The 19,806-nt window shown below is 40.3% G+C and overlaps 1 long non-coding RNA gene across 2 annotated transcripts; it reads right to left on the bottom strand.

Annotated features, from left to right (window-relative positions):
* Positions 1-16,232: 16,232 nt before the first annotated feature.
* LOC113660873 lies at positions 16,233-19,147 on the bottom strand. 2 transcript variants are annotated; one of them, XR_007144623.1, is made up of 3 exons: positions 19,133-19,147; positions 16,905-17,081; positions 16,233-16,746 (listed from the first exon to the last, which is right to left on the bottom strand). It is a non-coding gene; the product is annotated as an uncharacterized LOC113660873 (long non-coding RNA). The 2 variants fall into 2 exon arrangements; XR_003444934.2 differs by lacking the exon at positions 19,133-19,147 and adding an exon at positions 17,656-17,696.
* Between the last annotated feature and the right edge of the window lie 659 nt (positions 19,148-19,806).

The raw sequence follows: 19,806 nt of genomic DNA, 5'->3' as shown, positions 1-19,806 counted from the left end.
AAAACAGCATATTATCCACTAAAGATCATGTATTTTATGAAGCATTCATGTGAACCCTACAGGGGTAATGATACGCTGATGTGAGATTTTACATGATTAGCTTAAGATTTAAGTGATTATATTCTAGCTGATTAACAATGTTGTAGATTAAGTAGTTGATTAACAATACTGGTATCGATCGATCATTTAGAGTTTAGATTTTGTTACAGATTAATGATTAGTAAAATTTTGTGTATTGTCCCAGGGACAAAAGGGGGGAATTGTAGTGGAAATTTTTACTTTAGAGAAGAACACATGAATCTGTCCTTCTAGGCTTCTGTATTTCCCATGGCTGGTAGTTATTGTGACTAGAGATTTCAGTTGTTTCTTTCTAAAACTGCATTTAATCAGAGCTTTCCCATGAGACCTTTTCTGTTCCCGTGGGATTAGCTTGGTCAGAAGATGAACAGGCGATGCTTCTAAGCCAATGGTGGATGATGTTTTGGTTTTACATGTCCTGTTTATTTTATTCCTGTCTATAAAATGCTGGTGTTATCAATAATGGGGGCCCTTCCTCTCTGATTTTACACGTAGAGTGTTGGGTCCTTCTGCAAAGCTGAAAACAATAAACCGTGAAAACCTTTATACTCTTGACCGTGCCTGTTGGTGTGATATTTTTATGCTTTAATTCTCTCGAACCTCAAAACTTCCACAACAGGCGTTAATAATACCAATGTATGGTCAAGAAAAGAAGGCAACCAAAACATTAATCCATTCATTTTCTACCACTTATCCAAACTACCTCGAGTCAACGGGGAGCCTGTGCCTATCTCAGGCGTCATCGGGCATCGAGGCAGGATACACCCTGGACGGAGTGCCAACCCATCGCAGGACAATTCATTAACATCACAGAAATCAAGCAGAAGATAAGTTGATCTGGATGACTATTTACAGGATGTATGTAATTATCTGTACAATTGTTTATTAATTGTATAAACATATAAACCAAGCAGACCATCTAAGTGATGAATCCCAGTTCAAATTATAATTATTAAGCTTTAATTATCATTTCTACCATATAAAGCTGTTGCGGAACACAGTGAAATGAGACAACATTTCTCCAGGACCATGGTGCTACATAAAACAAAGACAGAGCTAAGGACTTAGTAAATAGTCCTAGCCACATAAACTTTGCACAACCTGGTGCAAACAGTGCAGGACAATACAAACAAGACAGACAAGACAGTGCAGGAAAAAAGCAAACAAAAAATCACAAGACAATGCACAAAAGACAATACACAAAAGTCAATAAACAGAAACAGTGCCAAAAAGTGTAAATACTGTATTGTTCAACAATATTGCATGTGCAGAAATACTGGAAAACAGTACTATAGTAGCAGTTACCTGAGATATTGTACAAGATTGTGCAAAACAGAAAAAATGGCTGAAATCTGAGACAGCATGTGCAATGAGCAAAAAATGGATGGATATATATTGGAAGTGTGTGTATTTCATGTAGGTCTGTGCAGTCCATACAATTGATGTACATGTGTTGTGCTCAGAACAGTTCAGTTCAGTTATTAAGGAGTCTGATGTCTAGAGGAAACTGTTACACAATCTGGTCGTGAGAGCCTGAATGCTTCGGGTACCTTTTTCCAGACAGCAGGAGGGTGAAGAGTGTGTGTGAGGGGTGTGTGGGGTCATCCACAATGCTGTTGGCTTTGCAGATGCAGCATGTGGTGTTAATGTCCATGATAGAGGGAAGAGAGACTCCAATGATATTTTCAGCTGTCCTCACTATCCACTGCAGGATCTTGTGATCTGAGATGGTTCAGTTCCCAAACCAGACAGTGATGCAGCAGCTCAGAATGCTCTAAATTGTTCCTCTGTAAAGTCTGTTCTCTGTGTAGTGAGATCAAAGAGTAAATTCACTAAACGTTCTTGAAAAAGCTTTTCATAATTAAACCAAAATTGAAAAAATGCCAAATGAACAAACAGTTTCTAATGTTAGGGCTTCTGAAAATTGGATCCCTTATACCAAAACACTTATTATAAATGAAATGATTTACTGTAGGGAAAAAGCCTTGATGCATGCTGCCTTAATAAAACCAAATGATTACACTGGTCTAAATGAGTCTACCCCATCAGGATATATCATAAGCATGAGCTTCATCAGACTAGACATGGAGGTGGTGTTGCCACTATCATTAATTATTTTCTTACAGTTACTTGGTAAACAACATCCAGGTCTAACTCCTTTGAAGTTTTTTTCTTAATGTTACACTTTTAGACACAAAAAAAATACGTACTATCTCTTACTCTGGCCAATGTGTATAGATCCCCAGGGCCTATAGACATTTTGGGTAATTTTGATGACATGTTGACAATGCAAGCAATGCTTTAGGACTCATTTGGGTTTAAACAAAACATCATTAGACCAACACATTGTCTTAACAATAATATTTATTTATATAACATAGAGCAGATGTCTCTGATATAGTTATCACATCTCAAACTGATGATATCACAGACCATTACCTCATACTGATGCCACAGCCGATCATCTGGTTTGCATATTAGATTTGGTTCAGGTTTTATGTCCTTGTTATCTCATCAAAACTTGATGAAATATCTACAATGTCTAGGTTAATTTTAATGACCTGAAATTTTCTATCGTTACATTTATTAATAAGATATTACTTATCGGTCAAAAATTCACTAATTCAACTTCCATTTAAATGGATATACTGCCAGTACTAGCTCAGTAAAATACCTGGTTGTTATATTAGACATTATATTATATTAGTAACTTGTCTTTGAAAATCATTTCAGGAATATTACAAAAACAGCCTTCTTCCATCTTAGAAATATTGCTAAGCTAAGAAACATCCTATCTTTATCTGATGCTGAGAAGCTAGTTCACGCATTCATGGCCTCCAGACAGGGCTATTATAATGCATTACTAGGTGGTTGTACTGCATCTTTAATAAATAGGCTACAGTAAGTCCAAAATGCAGCTTACCAAGACAAGACAATATGAATATATAAGCCCAATTTTAACATCTCTACACTGGCTACATATTAAGTTTACAATTGATTACAAAATGCTGCTATTTACTGTCAGTGACATGGGGATAAAACGGACCAAAATGCAGGATAGCGTAAAAATCAACAGGGTTTAAAAACATGAAACAAGGACACAGACTAGGACACACGACAAATAACAACAGAGGATTCCGCGATGCTTAAGGCAACACAGCTTGACTAAATACTAACAACAATTAATGTCAATGTCAACTTTATTTGTATAGCGCTACTATTCAAACAACACATGTTGACCAATGTGCTTTACAACATCCAAGTATAAAAAAGAAATAATACAATATTTCAACAAGAGAGATATGCCATGGAAAACAAGTATGTCTTAAGTTGTATTTTAAAAACGTGTACAGAATCAGCATCCCTGATGTACATGGGTAAGCTATTCCAAAGTCTAGGTGCTACTGCCGCAAATGCACAATCCCCTTTCCGGCCTAACTTGGTCCTTGGAATTTGAAGTAAATTTTGAGTTGTTGATCTCAATGCTCTTTCCGTTTGCTGTTCAGTTAACAAATCTGATAAGTAAGATGGTGCAAGGCCATGCAATTTATATACTAGTAAAAGTAACTTAAAATCAATCCTGTACTGTACAGGAAGCTAATGCATGCAGGGAGACCAGGGATGGAGTGATGTGTTCATGTTTTTTAATATTCATTAATAATCTTGCAGCAGCATTTTGAACATTCTGCAGCCGAATAACACATGAGGAACAGGTGTGCAGAGGTGGGGAGGAAAAGACATGGGCGGGGCAGACACGTGAACACAGAACATCAACAAAAGCACATGGCCAAAGTCCGGGCTGAGTCCTGATAGTCCCCTTCGAGGCTTGGCTCCCGATGTGCCAATCCGTCTTAATGACAGTCCTGACGGGGACCAGGAGGGGTGAGCAAGGCACACAGTGAGTCAGGTGGGGGGAGAAAGGCACATGGTGAAGCAGGTGGGGGGAGCAAGGCACATGGCGAGGCAGGTGGGGGAAGCAAGGCACACAGCGGCGCAGCTAGCGAGGGCCGAGCGCCATCCACAGCCGAGCAGGAGGGATGCGTCCCGCGTCTCGGAAACCACAAAAGGGAAGGGATGGTGGGACAAAAAAAATCCTCCTCCACAGAGCAAAAAATCAAAAAAAATATTGATGTGGGCAAATCATGGGCCTGCAAAGCCCCCCGCAAGCAGGAAGTGAGGCGGCACCCCCCACAGAAACCAGAAGCGGTGCGGCGTCCCTCACCGGAAAAGTGAGAAAGTGGAAGAAATAACTTGATGCAGATCTTGACTCTTTTCAGAATTCTACCAAGACTTCCTTCTACAAGGAAATGGTTGAAGCTTCTGCAGAAAACCCCCGTAAACATCTTTTTTTCTCTACTCAACCCCCCGGCTCCACCTGCTTCATCCTTTCTGACTGATGAAGACTTTGCTTCTTTTTACCACAAGAAGATCAAAAAAAGTTGCAAGACCTTTACTTCTGCCCCGACTGCACTTACGTCTCACAGTCAGGATTCCCCTACTCCTACATTGTCACATTTCTCAACCATAGTAGCAGAAGAGATTTTACAACTCATCTGATCGTGCAATCCTACAACCTGCCCATTGGATCCAGTCCCCTTCCACTATGCTCCAGACTGTCCCGCAAGACCTTCTGCCCTTCATCACCAAGATCATCAATGGAACCCTGACATCTGGTTATATAACAACTACCTTCAAGAGAGCAAGGGTTATTCCCATCCTGAAGAAACCTGCTCTGAATCCATCAGTCATCAGTAACTACAGGCCGCTATCTCTTCTCTCTCTCTTTTTTACAGTCTTGAATGCATTGTCTATAAATCAACTCAATGTCTATCTCTCATATAACTACCTCCAAAATCCTAACCAGTCTGGCTTTCCAGCAGCACATTCAAACAGATAACAGCCCTTTTGTATGTCTGAGATTCTACATGCTGCCATATCACTGATCATCTGTCCTCATCCTCCTCAACCATTCAGCAGTGTTTGATATGGTCAACCACAAGACTCTCTTGTCCACCGTCAGGAGTCTTGTAATTTGCGGGCCAGCGTGGGAATAGATTGCTTCCTACCTGGAAGGTCACTCATATCAGTTAACATGGAGGGGAGTGACATCTGCTCCATGCAGACTCTCCAGTGGTGTCCAACAGGGCTCAGTACTCGGTCCTCTTTTTTTCTCCCTGTATACTTACTCTCTTGGTAAAATTATTTCCTCACACAGGTTTTCTTACCACTGCTATGCTGATGATACACAATGTATCTTCTCTTTTCCCCTTAGATACCACAGCTTCTGTTCGGATCTCAGCATAACTGGCAGACATATCATTGTGGATGGCAGCTCATCGGTTGAAGCTCAATCCTAGCAAAACTGAACTGCTGATCATCACAGGTATTCATCTGCAGGTCATGATCTTGCAATATCCCTGCATAACAATCTGATCTCCCCTTCAGTCACAGCTCGCAACCTTGGGGTATCTATGGACACTCAACTGTCCTTTTCCTTGCATGTTGCTAATGTGACATGTTCATGTGGTTTCCTTCTATACAACATTAAAAGGATTCAGAAATTTTTGTCCACACATGCTGCTCAGGTACTTGTTCAGACTCAAGACTGGACTACTGCAACTCACTGCTGGCAGGTCTATCTATGAACACAATTCATCCTATGCAAATGATCCAAAACGCAGCCACATGACATCTTTTTAACCTGGGGCGTTCTACCATATGATGCTAGAAGGTGGTAGCCGGTCATAGCTGCACGCATCACATTCAAAACACTGATGTTTGCCTATGAAGCCAAAAATGGACCAGCTCCTTCTTACCACAAAGCCCTCATCACTCCTCTCACTGCACCTCGCACCCTCAGAGCTACCAGCACTGCTCGACTATTCCCATAATCTCTCAGGATAAGATGTAGGTACACAACAAGACTCTTTTCTGTTCTGGCACCGCGGTGGTGGAATGAATTTCCCCAATGGGTCCGTACAGCTGGGTTAGGGTTAGATGAGAATTTCTTCCTCATTATAGATTTCTGGTTGTTTCTTTTAAATTTACACTCAGTACCTTTGGCAGATATGTGATTCCATACATAAACCATTTAGTGACACTAGGGACTTGTGCTGGCTGCGCAAATTTAGACTTTAGTCTTCAAGTCCAAACTTTTTAGTCATTAATTTAATAATTGTTCTTCTAGAAGTAATTTTCTCATGAAAGCTGTTTAAAATAGATTCTCTACCATCTCATTGACTGCTCATGTTTCTCAGGCTTAAATGTAACAATGTAACAATAAATGTAGAATTATAACACACGTTTCAGATGCTGAAGATGTACTTTCACAGTATACTCAGGCACTCTACTAAATATTTACTGCTTGCTATTGCAATGCAAACATCACTCTTAGAATTTTTTTTATATTTTGTGCAAATGCACCAGTCACTTTGTGCAGCATTGGTCTGCCTATTCTCCACTGCATCTACATATGCTTTGCACTTTATTTAAATCTCATTGCTAATATTTTGCACCTTGGGACTGAGAGAAATACATTTTCGATTCTTTTTTGTGTATATACTGTACATGTGAAAGAGTTGACAATAAAGAAAAACTTGAACTTGAACTTGAACTTGAACAAATGTTCATGTGTGTATGATTACTTTTCTTGCCATTCATTTATATATCATGACATAAAAATTTATACACACTACACACCTCATACACACTCATTAAGAATTTAGCAGCAGGACCCAACAGGCATTGAGTGTAATCACAAAACAACTGCAGCCATGTCATGCATAAAATGATCAGCTCATTAAAGAGATTTTTTAAAGGTATTTTAGCACACTTAACCCTCAAAATAAGTGGAATAACAAATACCACAGCACAGATATGTGGTACATTAAGACACAATGAGGAGAATTGCATTATGGGTATTCTAATTATGTCATATGCACATGAATGGACAACCATAAAGCTAAAATTGTATATAATAGTAATTATTTAAAAACTCCTGTTAAATGCAATCATTATGGTTACTGGCTTTGCTCAAATTAGTTGTTTCAACAAATGTACACACGAACATGTACTGAATAACATGCAGCTGCAGTGTCAACCTTGCATCTAGAACATGCAAGCACCGCTCACATTTTCTTCAATATTATTATTATTATTATTATTATTATTATTATTATTATTATTATTATTATTATTATATCTGTTTTTTTCAATTATCTCCTTCTACTGTATTCAAGATTTCCACCTTTCAAAAAACACCTAAATATCTGATTAGCATTAGTTTGGCATTATGGCCATTCCTCTCATCAGCAAGCCTGCAGACAATGTAACTAGAAACATGTGCGGTTCCTGAAATTCTGAAGCCAGCCAATATATCACCAACAACTATGCCACAGTTATAGTCACAGTGATTACACCTTTTCTCCATTCTGATAAATTGTAGGTGTACAGGTGTAAATTGTAAGTGTTATTTCTAAATCCAAAACCCCTGATCTGTAATTTTAAAATAGAATGTAGACTAGACTACATAGAATATGTAATATAGACCTGCAGGTGGCAGCCAGACTGTAACTAAATCTCAATATGTTTTTGATTGTATGAACTAAGGAACTCTCTGTAGCCATTTTTTTTTTTTTTTTAAATCTAGGTGTAGTAACCAAAAGGGATCTAAATTGAAAATTGGTTAAGAATAGTGAAGGAAGAAATGAAAGCAAAAAACTTCACAGTTCTTGAGATATGGCCTCTATGCTAAATGAAACCATGAGTGGGTGAGTGCATAACACCTAAGTTTTGCATCTCGGCCATGTATGATTCTGGCAGGTACACTTCAAAGGCAATGTGTTGTAAATATGTTATTTCTGATACATTTTCAATATTAATTTAGTTCTATATTTTGGACTTCATCATTGGATGAGCAAATGTTGCATCAGCAAAAGAATGGTAATAGGTAACTAGTTTAATATCAATTCATCTGATCAAAACTCTGTAACCCCAGTATTTCTGCTAAAATAAAAAATAAAAAAAAAAGTAAATTAAACATTGTCATAGATAAATCCACCAGACCTCAAGAAGAATATGTCAGTACTGACACAATGAGATGATGTGACTACACCTCTGTTATCAATTCTGATATTAACAGAAAAAGAGTACAAGCAAAAGTCATACACTGCTACAAGGAGCTTTATTTCAAATGGCCTTAGTTTAGTTTACTGTCACTGGTCCAGAGAAGAACTCAAGACAAGCAGGTATGCTTCACACTTTTTGTGAAGAGCTTTTTTTTACCTGAGAAAAGCAAACTGTTTTCTGAGCCCCTGTTAACAAGAACAAAGTAGAGCACGTATTTGAGCTTCTGACTGAATCAGGAATACAGCAAAACTTTAATTCGACACTATTGTAGTTCAGAGGGTTTTGTACAGAGGAAATTGGAGGTAGGCAGTGGGTTTTATTTTATTTTATTTTTTTACTTTTCAGCTTTACTATTTGGTTCTGTGTGTCCAAATCTCTCTCTCAATTCTCTCACTTACATCTCTGCTGCCACTCACTGCAAAGGGAGAACAATCATTACTACAATTAAGCACAGGTGTGTAATCCTTACCACTTGATCCAATTCACTCTTCATTCCCAAACTGGTGCTTGACCACACCCTGCTTCCAAAGCAAATTAAAAGGCACCATTAAATTAAAATAAAATGCCAACACATCTCCCTGGTGTCACTAAGGAATTGATTAACCATTTTCAGGAAGCGTTTATGCTGTGCTTATACTGCCACCATTAGGCCAATTATAGTCTTCTCCCTCACCTGAGTAGGGAAAGTTTGTCAAACTGACTAATTTTCATGTCTGTAGAATATGTGGTTTAGTCAATAATAATAATAATAATAATAATAATAATAATAATAATAATTTTTCTCTTAAGTAGTTTTAGAAGTATTTCAGCTCAGTTAGCCATAAGGTATATGGAAGAATTACACATAAACTTAGCTATGCCCCCTACAGGTGCCTTTCAGCAGTGTTTGATATGGTCAACCACAAGACTCTCTTGTCCACCATCAGGAGTCTTCGTGCCTCTGAATCTAGCATTGTATATTCCTTTCAAATGTTGTGTAGATACCTATATTGCATCATTTGTTCTTGACTGATTGATTTTTAACAATTATTAATGGACATACATTGCTGAGCAATTTGACACATGGCTGTCTTACAAAAGTATATTCCCCATCCACCTTAATTTACATTAGATTTTTTCAGTGAAATAAATTAATGGCAATGCTCTATGGCCAATTTGACTTTCATAGTGATTGATAATTTTTAATCCTATTAAAAGCCTGAAATATGTTGAGTGACGGTGTAAGTAACCAGGTTATTGTTAACAATACACCTACAATAACAAATAAATACACATTTATTTCAGTCAGGCTTATTGGGATCTTAATTTCAGATAAGGAGTTTCATTAACTTAAGTTCACTCCCAGTTGAAGAGGTGATAAGATATTCAAGCAGTGTATTCAAGTGAATAGAAATAATCATAATTAACGTCCTTTGAATGATTTAGACTCTATCCCATTAGAAATGACTGACATGCAATGGCCATATTGTTCATAAATCTCAACATGCCTTTGACTAATAGGTAAAAAAACACAAACTTTTAGCAAAAAACCTTACTACTTACTACCTTGGTATTATTACTAATAATACTAAATATAGTGATCGACAGGCGGATCGGTGTATCTTCTGCAGTGATGCGGTCGATATACCGGTCTGTTGTGGTGAAGAAAGAGCTGAGCCGCAAGGCGAAGCTCTCTATTTACCAGTCGATCTATGTTCCTACCCTCACCTATGGTCATGAGCTTTCGGTCATGACCTAAAGGACAAGATCCCGGATACAGGTGGCCAAAATGAGCTTCCTCCACAGGGTGGCTGGGCGCTCCCTTAGAGATAGGGTGAGGAGCTCGGTCACTCAGGAGGATGCCTCCCTGGGGAGGTGTTCCGGGCATGTCCAACTGGGAGGCGGCCCCGGGGAAGACCTAGGACACGCTGGAGGGACTATGTCTCTCGGCTGGCCTGGGAACGCCAGTGTCTGGGGAGAGGGAAGTCTGGGTGTCCCTGCTTAAACTGCTTCCCCCGCAACCCGGCCCCGGATAAGCGGTAGAAAATGGATGAATGGATGGACTAAATATAGCTATAACCCCTCTAAGAAGCTTAAATGCAGAAAAAAGTTAGCAAGTTTGTAAGCACTTAAATTGGAAATTGAATAAGACACTGACACAATGTTTTGTAATGATAGACAAATCTGACTATTTTCAAAATATTTCAAGAGTCAAGAAGTTTTTGTTGTCATGTCAACAATATAAAGCTGTTGAAGTACACAATGAAATGATACATTTCTCCAGGACAATGGTGTTATGTAAAACAAAGACAGAGCTAAGGACTTGGTAAGTATTCCTAGCCACATAAAGTGTATCTGTGCAACCTGGTGCAAACAGTGCACAATAAAAGACAAAAAAGTGTAAACAAAAAATACAAGACATTACACAAAGACAATACACAAAAGACAATACACAAGAGTGTCAACTAGTGTAAATACTGTATGTTCAATCAATATTATGTGTGCAGAAATACTGAAATGAACACATAAGTATTATTGCAGAAGTTATATGAGGTAATGTAGAGTATTGTGCAAAACAGCACTCGACTGAAATGTGAGACAGCATGTGCAAATCAGCATGTAAACAGTTTGATATTATGGTGCTGTAGACATTTAAGATGGAAGAGTGTGTATTTGGTATGCATCATTGTAGTCCATACAGATGATTGTGCATGTGTGTGTGTGTGTGTGTGTGTGTGTGTGTGTGTGTATTTTGCACGGTACAGTTCAGTTCAGTTATTGAGGATTTTGATGGCTTGTGAACAGAAACTGTTACACAGTCTGGTCCTGAGGGCCCAAATACTTCGGTACATTTTTCCAGACGGCAGGAAGGTGGAGTGTGTGTGAGGAGGAAGAGAGACTCCAATGTTCTTCTCAACTGTCCTGAGCTGCAGGGACTTGTGATCCAGTATGGTGCAGTTCCCAAACCAGACACTGATGCAGCTGCTCGGAATGCTCTTAATGGTCCCTCTATAGAATGTAGTCAGGATGGGGGGAGGAAGCTTTTTGAGATCTTGACGATCTGTGTCGCTCTGTGCTCTCCTGAAGTCAACAACAATCTGTTTAGTTTTATAAACATTCAGAGACACGATAACTCTACACCAGACAGTTAGCTGTTGCACCTCCTCTCTGTATGCTGACTCGTTGTTCTTGCTGATGAGACCCACCACGGTTGTGTCATTGTCGAATTTGATGATATGGTTTGTCAGCAAGGTGAACAGCAGTGGACTGAGCATGCAGCCCTGAGGGGCTCCAGTACTCAGTGTGGTGGTGCTGGAGATGCTGTTCCCAATCCAGACTGACTGAGGTCTCCCAGTCAGGAAATCCAGGATCCATTTGCAGAGGGCAGTGTTCAGTCCAGGCATGCTCAGCTTCCCAATCAGGTGCTGAGGGATGATTGTGTTGAATGCTGAACTAAAGTCTATGAACAGCATTTGTACATAAGTGTCGTTATTGTCCAGGTGGGTGAGGGTTAAATGAAGGGCTTTGGCAATGGCATTGTCTGTGGAGCAGATTGGATGATACGCAAACTGTCCAGTGAGGGAGGTAACTGGGTTTTGATGTGCCTCATGATGAGCTTCTTGAAGCACATCATTACAATGGGTGTGAGTGTGACAGGACAATAGTCACTGAGTGAGGACACTGTAGAATTCTTTGGGATGGGGACAATGGAGGTTGTCTTGAGGCACATAGGAACAACAGCACTGGTGTATAGGGAAATGTCGAAGATGTCAATGAAGACATACGCTAGCTGTTCTGTGCATTCCAGGAATAGAAGTATAGAAGCCTTTATTATTGCCACATATACATTACAGCACAGTGGAATTCTTTTCTTCACATACCCTGACTGAGGAGGTTGGGGTCAGAGTGCAGGGGCAGCTATGATACAGTGCCCCTGGAGCAGGGAGGGTTGAGGGCCTTGCTCAAGGGCCCAGCAGTGGCAGCTTGGCTGTGATGGCCCTTGAACCCCGATCCTCCAATCAACAACTCAGAGCCTTAACCAGCCACCACTGCCCCCATGTTGTCTGGTCCAGCAGCCTTCTGCATAGAGTTCTCCTCATGTCAGCCATGGAGAGAAAGAGTACCTGATTGCTGGGGGGAGGGATGGTCTTCCTTGCCGCTACATCTCAAAATGAGCTTAGAAGTCGTTCTGGGTATCTCTGAGGGAGGCATCACTATCACAGGCAGGTGAAGCTCTCTTGTAGTTCATGATTGCCTGTATGCCCTGCCACATGTGCCGGGTGTCACTGCTGTACTGAAAGTGTCTGTGGATTGTAAGGGCATGTGCTCGCTTTGCTTCTCTGATGGCTTGGGACTTATTGGGCCTTGCTGTTCTTAGGGCTGCCTGTTCTGAAAGCTAGGTCTCTAGTCTTCAGCAGTGCATGCACTTTAGCAGTCATCCATGGCTTCTGGTTGGAGTGTGTGGTGATGGATGTGGAGACGGTCACGTCATCAATGCAGGTTGTAGCTGGTCACTATATGAGGAGTTGCCATTGGTTGCAGCCTCCCTGAAGATGTTCCAGTCAGTGACCTCAAAGCAGTCCTACAGAGCAGAGGTGGCTCCTGCTGGCAAGGCTTTTACCTGCTTTAGAACCGGTTTAGAGTGTCTGAGGAGTGGTCTGTATACTGGAATAACAGAGATGTGGTCCGATTAGCCGAGTTGGGACTGGGGATCCACATGATACGGAATGTTTGTGTAAACAAGTTTCAGCATGTTTTCCCATCTCATTCCACATACTGGAAATTAGGGAGCGCTTACTTGAGATTTGCATGATTGAAATCTCCAGCAATAATAATCAGGTCAGGTTTGGTGTTAAGGAAATGGGCAGGTTTGGTGTTAAGGAAAGAAACCTAGACAGATGGTGGTTCTAATCAGATAGAAATGGCTGTAGTTTTAACTACAGCCATTTCTATCTGATTAGAACCACCATTATTCTGCAGTTATTCTGCAGTTTACCAGTCATCTGGAAAACTGCAGAATAACATAAATGATCAGTGCGACAGGTAGGAGGGTACAAGGTGTGGTAAGGTAAGAGGTAAGACCGGGCCACCAGGCGCTCACATCGAGCCCCAACCCCGGGCCTGGCTCCAGGGTGGGGCCTCGGTTGCGCCGTACCGGGAGACGTCACGGACCTTGTTATATTTTTCCTCATGAGGGTTTTGAACCACTCTCTGTCTGACGTGAAGTGAAGTGACATACGGCTAAGTACGGTGACCAATACTCTGAATTTGTTCTGTGCATTTGACCCATCCAAAGTGCACACACACAGCAGTGAACACACACACACCATGAACACACACCCAGAGCAGTGGGCCTGTCGCCCAGGACCTGTTTGCCTTGGGAGATCCTACCAGGGGCAGAAAGCCTCAGACAACATAGCTCCTAGGATCATTCAGGCACGCAAACCCCTCCACTATAATAAGGTGTCGGTTCAAGGAGAGGACTTGGAAAGATTATTCAGCAAATCCCACATAAACCTGAGATTCATCCTTGCTTTGTTCATTGCTTTTTGAACAGCATCCCTTTGGTCTTTGGTCCTTGTTCATTTTCCTCTTCTTTAGAATGTTGTGGTTGTGAATCAATGATTGTGGTTGAAGACTTGGGTAGTTTTGGAAAAGGATATCTACACAACACATTTCCTTTATTGCATGATTTCAAATGCTTCCTGTAGTGAAGTTAAACTTGACAATTTTATGACGCTCACGTCCGGCAACTGACAGGTTATGTAATGGTTGATAAAGTCACACACATCCTTGTCAAAATCATTTGACTACACCAATCGGTTGAGCATGTGAAAAAAGCAGGTAAGTCATCCACTAGTTTCTGGGACATTTAATATGGTGACAACAAAATTGGCTTGGCCTGATTTATCAATTATATTCTGTCCAGTGGGCAGCTCTAAAGGGAACCACATCGCTTCCAGTTTGGGTATTTTGAAAAATCTGACAGGCTTGTTCCCCTGAGCCGGTGCAATACTGACGATTCCCTTACCGTACGATAATACATCCTGTCCAATGTCAGGTGGCTGCATTAATTTGCCCAAAGATCTGCCTGTTGTTAAGCAACACATGGAGGCTGCTCAGAAACACCAGCAACGGGCTTATACATGCTCAGCTCAGCCCCAGAGCGCTCTCCAGGGAATCGAGTCCTAATACTCATTCCCAATGTTGCCTGCAAGCTCCTTGCACAGTGTAAGGGCCCATACTTGGTCCTTGAGAGGGTGGATACAGTCAACTACCACCTGCTGGGTAAGTGTGCAGACACTCAACTTTATCACATAAATCTGTTGAAAAAGTGGATAGATCCTAAGGTTGCTGTGTTTGAGCTTGCTGTGAACCTGACAGAGTCTACCAGGCATACCTTGGCCTTATGGGGGACTGATTTCTCTCCCTCCCAACAACAAGATTTAATGCCACTGGTGAACCAATACGTGGACATCTTCTCCTCTACCCCTGACAGAACACATCTGGTCCATCATGAGATCAAGATGCCCCCTGGGGTTGTGGTAAATCATCAGATGTTTAGGGTTTCAGAGGCCTGCTGAAGACAGCATCATCGAGGAGTCTGCTAGTCCCTGGTCCAGCCCCATTGTGATTGGGCCTGTGCTTGTGCAATAACTTCTGGAGGCTCAACCAGGGGCCTGTTTCAGAAAGGAGGTTAAGTGAAAACTCTGAGCATGTTAACCCTGAAATGAGGGAAACTCTGGGTTTTCCGTTTCAGAAAGGGAGGTATGTTAAACCCGAGAAAGCAGGTTAAGTTAAGGCCGTTTCTGAGAGAGAGCTAACTTATACTGTCAGTTACCATAGTAACAGTTGCCATGGTAACAGTTATCATAGCAACAGATACCATAGCAACAGTTACCATAGCAACAGTTACCATAGCAACTTACTCTGAACCGGTCGGGATTTCAGGTTTTCTTCAGTAAACCCAGAGTTTGTTTCGGTTTCCTACCCTTTTTAAAGAGGAAGCGATGTTTAAACACCTCATTCATTGCACACATTTCAGTTACACAAAGAGCAGGGGAATAAGAATATATTTATAGATATAAACTTAGAATCTATAGGCTTCTTCACATAAGAATTAATGATGTGTTTGATGTGTAAACACATAATATTAACATTACCTCAAGCCTCTTTTCCACTAATTCTTTCTGTTTCGACCGCCAAAGCACCGGCTCTGAACCAGGAAAAGTGGTTCTTAAGTAGCACCAAAATGTTGCTGGTCTAGACTTAAGAACCGCTTGGGGCTACTGTTAGTGCATTTGATAACGTACCTTAAGTATATTAATGTTTAATACACTTTTACTTTACCACAATAAGATACATTATGAGCACACATGATAGTAGGTAGCCAAATGCTAAGGCTAACTTTTTTCTGTGTTAATGATAAAATAACGTTATATACTTTCTCAATTACAACCTCCGTTTATACAGATTACATGGAGCTGCACGTACATGTTGGATTCGCCGCGTTTGGATGCCAATGTATGTTCGCAAAGCCATGAGCATTAACAGTAAAGCAACATCCGCCATTGTTGATGTTGTGTTTGTGTTTGCCGCTGCTGCACTAAAGTTGCTGGGACACGCGACATGTATAAAGTGATGTCACACTCGGCGCTGTGATGGCTCTCTAGCCGGTGGAAAGGCAAACCGGTTCTTAGAAGGTTCACCAATGGAACCAACTTTGAACCAGCACCAGCGCTATCATCCTGAAAAGATCTATTTATGTCTGTCCAGCAGGTGGCAGTAACGTAATGTCTTGGCACTGTTAAAAGCCTGTGATGTGTCCTAAATAAAGCAACCATTAAGAATGATTTCTCTGAGTATTTACTGGTCGGTATCTCAAGATACTACAATTACACTTCCAGTTATTTCTTAATTATATAAATTTATTTTGAATAATTCTATATTAAATGCAAATTCAATTCTACAAAAAAGGGAACATGTTCTTACTGTCAGACAGAAACTTTGTATCTTTGTACAGTTAATTTAGTAATTTTTGTTTTGTTTTATTTTTAAAAAATCAATGCGGTCATCCTTATCCTGAATCCTTTACCTCTAATGGTGAGTTTTTACAAACATTTAAGCAATGAAAAGTGTTTAAGAGAGCTTATGACTAAACCTTGGAACTACATTGGCTCCTCAAACTGTTAGTCAAACCTCATAACTCTGCCCCGCCTCTATTGGAATAAAGGATTATGTCTACTTTTAATATGCCATCTGAAGCAATGAAGTGTGTCTGTGCAATTAATTTTAAAGCTTAGTGGTTTGCCGTCTGCCATGAGATGTTTTATAAATCAAAACTGTGCCGTGACAAAAACATTTGGGAAACAGTAACACTGATCTATTTCAGTTATTGTTATGGATCTTCTACATCTGAATATGAATGATTCAGTTCCCAAACTGCTGGAAATGTGGGACATGTTCTAACGCTTCACCACCATAACTGATATATCCTGGAAAAAACGTCTGAGGAGAGACTCCTGTCATACACCAGACCAGGTGAGTGTCTTATGCTAAATGCTGAAAAACACAACATGACAGAATTACAGACAAAATTAAACACATTGCTTATGAACAACAGAAGCATAAATACACACATTAGATGTGACATTTTATAGCACACAGTGAATATTACACAATATCATTATCAGTAAAGAGACAGTAAGTCAGTAACTCACTATAGTGTCTCCAGTTTACAGTGTGGATCCTTCAGTAGATCAGAGAGCAGCTTCACTCCTGATTTTCCTGGATTATTAAAGTACAGATTCAGTTCTCTCAAGTGTGATGAGGAGTTTGACCTCAGAGCTGAAGCCAGAGCAGCACAACCTTTATCTGTAATACTGCAGCAATGCATCCTACAAGAAAGAAAACCTTCTCACAATTAACACAATCAGTTTGAGTATTGAAAACATGAACTACACGAAATCTTTATATACAGTACATTTACTCTCCATCTCACACACACAACAATGACAATATATCAGATCACTACAATTACAGTTACCAGAGAGGAGAACTGGATGTTGTAGTGTTTAATAAAACTGTGTGTGTGTGTGTGTGTGTGTGTGTGTGTGTGTGTGTGTGTGTGTGTGTGTGTGTGTGTGTGTGTGTGAGAGAGAGAGAGAGAGAGAGAGAGAGAGAGAGTGTGTGTGTGTGTGTGTGTGTGTGTGAGTGTGAGTGAGTCTGTGTCTGCGTGCGTGTGTGTGTGTGAGTGTGTGTGTGAGTCTGTGTCTGCGTGCGTGTGTGTGTGTCTGCATGTGTGTGTGTGTGAGTGTGTGTGCATGAGTGTGAGTGTGTGTGTGTGTGGGTGCATGACTGTGAGTGCGTGTGTGTGTGAGTCTGTGTGTGAGTCAGTGTCTGCATGCGTGTGTGTGTCTGCGTGTGTGTGTGGGTATGTGTGAGAGTGTGTGTGTGTGAGTGTGTGTGTACCTCAGTATCTCCAGTGTACAGTGTGGATTCTTCAGTCCATCAGAGAGCAGCTTCACTCCTGAATCCTGCAGTGTATTGTGACTCAGGAGCAGTTCTCTCAGACTGGAGGAGTTTGAGCTGAGAACTGAGGACAGAACTCTACAGCTTTCCTCTGTCAGATTACAGTTCCACAGACTGGAAGAGAAATGATGAAGTGTGTGATTTATTTCTCTGATATTGAATTGAGGTGTTTCCATCAGTGAGAAATGAATGTAAAAGTGAGAAATGACAAGTAAGAATGCACATCACAGAGAAAAGGATCGTGCGATTTCTCGCCACATCACATTCTCTAGTGCTGAAAACACATGACCAATAGAGTTCAGTCGTGTGTAATTCTCTGTCATGTATACTGAAGCCAGGAACATGCTTGGTTTCTTTAATTCCCTCAACTTTCACATTATATACTTTAGTCATATATAAATCTTTGTGAACTCCTGTGCAGATGTGTTATTCTGTACATCTAAAACCATGACCATTATATATATATATATATATATATATATATATATATATATATATATATATATATATATATATATATATATATATATTCAGTAAATAGTCTGTGTACGTTTTACTCATTTGTTGTCCTATTTACGGCCGTAGTGAGTTATCACAGAGGATACAGAGATCCAGACCTCTGTCATTTTTAATTATTAGATGGTCAATAATAAACTCCCAAAAACAAAAACTGTTGAAAGCTGGGATGAGATCCCTCAGGAGACCATCTGCCACCTCATCAGGAGCATGCCCAGGTGTTGTAAGGGAGGTCATACAGGCACGTGGAGGCCACACACACTACTGAGCCTGATTTTGACTTGTTTTAAGGACATTACATGAAAGTTGGATCAGTCTGTAGTGTGTAGTGTGTGACTCCAAATCCAGGACATTTCTGTATCTGTACAGTCTGTTGCACTTTACATGATACATATATAAAACATATATATAATACTTATACTTATATATATTATTTATATTCATACTTATACATACATATATGTATGGGTATATATATGTCTAGTAGTACACTGTGTGTACTGACTATGTATGAGCACATTGCATTCCTTCCACATTTTCCGCATTTGCACATTTCAAATGGTACTGAGCATTTTGCACATTTTTTTAACCTGTTTGTAAATTGTTCTATTTATGTTTCTTACTACTGTATGTAAATGGTTCTGCAATTTCTGGAGCTCGCTCCCAAGAATTTCACTCACCATGGCACATGTGCCGTGGTGATGTGACAATAAAGGTGACTTGACTTGACTTGACTTGACTTGACTATATAGTCTATTGTAAAGATTTCTGTTTAAAAGGTTCTATAGAAATAAAGATATGATGATTAGAATAATTCCACAATATTTAAAGGTCTGTGTGTGTGTGTGTGTGTGTGTGTGTGTGTGTGTGTGTGTGTGTGTGTGTGTGTGTGTGTGTGTACCTCAGTATCTCCAGTTTACAATGTGGATCCTTCAGTCCATCAGAGAGCAGCTTCACTCCTGAATCCTGCAGTTTATTGTTAGTCAGGTCCAGAACTCTCAGACTGGAGGAGTTTGAGCTGAGAACTGAGGACAGAACTCTACAGCTTTCCTCTGTCAGATTACACCCATACAGACTGGAAGAGAAATTACGAAATATCAGAACACTGATCTCAAACACACAAACACAGCCATAAACACAGCTAAAGTTGAAGATGTAACAGAAATGTCAGTGTGTTTGTGTCACACACAAAAATCAGAGGACAGGACACCACATCATCACATTTACAGGAGCAGGGACATCTTTCTGCACTCCACAATCTCTCAGCTACAATTTATTATAAGACCATTAGGTCATGTACATAACACACACATGTGAGAGCGAGCAGCCTACAAACACTACACTCTGATCTGTGTTCAAGTTTCTACAACCAACTGCAGATATGCACCAACAGTGCATTTTATTACAGAAAATAAAGAATTATACAGCTTGTACACTACCAGTTAATAACATGACAATACCAGTTGTAGTTTACACTCAGTTATATGTTGGATTTCACAGGGACCCTAAAACTGTTGGTGTGTGTTGTTGTCTGTGCTCGTACAGGTACAAATCTGTCACCTCCAGATCTCTGAT

This window comes from Tachysurus fulvidraco, chromosome 13, assembly GCF_022655615.1.
Source record: "Tachysurus fulvidraco isolate hzauxx_2018 chromosome 13, HZAU_PFXX_2.0, whole genome shotgun sequence".
Taxonomy (NCBI): Eukaryota; Metazoa; Chordata; class Actinopteri; order Siluriformes; family Bagridae; genus Tachysurus; species Tachysurus fulvidraco.
The sequence above is the reverse complement of the archived record's forward strand: the minus strand, read 5'-3'. Positions and strand labels throughout refer to the sequence as shown.